Source organism: Misgurnus anguillicaudatus, chromosome 20 (assembly GCF_027580225.2).
Source record: "Misgurnus anguillicaudatus chromosome 20, ASM2758022v2, whole genome shotgun sequence".
In the NCBI taxonomy this organism is placed as follows: domain Eukaryota; kingdom Metazoa; phylum Chordata; class Actinopteri; order Cypriniformes; family Cobitidae; genus Misgurnus; species Misgurnus anguillicaudatus.
In genome coordinates this window covers 5,138,704-5,140,162 of record NC_073356.2, presented here as the reverse complement: position 1 = coordinate 5,140,162, position 1,459 = coordinate 5,138,704, and the positions used below count along the sequence as shown (strand labels likewise).

The 1,459-nt window shown below is 41.0% G+C and overlaps 1 pseudogene; it reads left to right on the top strand.

The window, feature by feature from the left end:
* On the top strand, positions 1–743 carry LOC141351463 (uncharacterized; annotated as a pseudogene).
* Positions 744–1,459: the final 716 nt, after the last annotated feature.

Below are 1,459 nucleotides of genomic sequence, written 5' to 3'. Positions count from 1 at the left end.
ATGGCTCTAACTAATGGCTCGGTTCCGACATCAGATGCTAATGTAAAAATTACAAATACTGTATCGAGCCCGCATATTGTTTATCAAAATACACATGGCTCGGTTCCGACATCAGAGTCAAGTTGGCGGACTAACAGGGTGACTGTCAGGCGGCATAGTCATATACGGCGTCCTTCTCAGACCCATACGGTAATTTCTAACAGATTCGATCCCCTAAGCAGTACACCAGCTGAAACGCCTGTTAAAAGTGCCCTGGTCATTGGAGATTCTATACTCAGGAACACTAACATTGAGGCACCAAACACCATAGTCGACTGTATACCGGGAGCCAGAACGTCTGACATTAGATCCAAACTTAAAGTGCTGGCTAATGCTAAGCGGAAGTTTTCTAAGTTGTTATTCACGCTGGCATGAATGACACCAGGCTCCGCCAGTCGGAAATCACCAAAGATACTATTAAGGAGATGTGTGAAATTGCAAAAACAATGTCAGACAATGTAATATGCTCTGGTCCCACTCCCCTCCCCGCCTACCGGGGAGATGAAACACATAGTAGATTAGTGTCTCTCAATGGCTGGATGTCAAAGTGGTGCCCTCAGCATAATGTAGGGTTTATAGACAATTGGAAGCATTTCTGGGGAAGACCTGACCTGCTAAAGAGAGATGGCCTTCACCCGTCATCGGAAGGAAGTGCTATACTCACTAGAAATCTGATAAATAGTCATAATTCTGATATAGTCTGACTATCCAGGGCCCAGGTAAGGAAACAGACAGATCGGCTTAACCGTCCGTCTGTTAGCTGCCGTGATATGTCAAGATCACATATATCCCAGCACTTCGAGCCGATCTTACCCAGAATATCAACACATTTCAACTGTATCTGTTCCCCGAACAAACAAATACAGAGCACCGCTTGCCACATCTGGTACAAATCTGATTAATATAAAATTAGAAAACAATACATTAACAGATGAACCTCGAATGTTAAAATTCGGTCTTCTTAACATTAGATCGCTTACCAATAAAGAACCTATTGTCGATGAAATAATTAATGACCAAAACTTAGATGCACTCTGTTTAACAGAAACCTGGCTTAAAGCAGACGACTACATTAGTTTAAATGAATCCACCCCACAAGACTATTATTATAAACACGAACCTCGATTAAAGGGGAGAGGGGGTGGTGTAGCTACAATATACAACAAAACTTTTAAAGTAAACCAAAAATCTGAACTAAAATTTAAATCATTTGTACTAATGTTGTTAAATATGGAAATAACTGATCGTAACAACAAACAGCTTTCTTTTGCCTTAGCTACAATCTATAGACCTCCGGGCCACCATGCAGACTTTCTTAAAGAAATAGCAGATTTCCTGTCTGAGCTTGTAGTCACTGTAGATAAAGCTCTTATCGTTGGTGATTTTAATATCCATGTGGATAACCCAAAAGATGCATTAG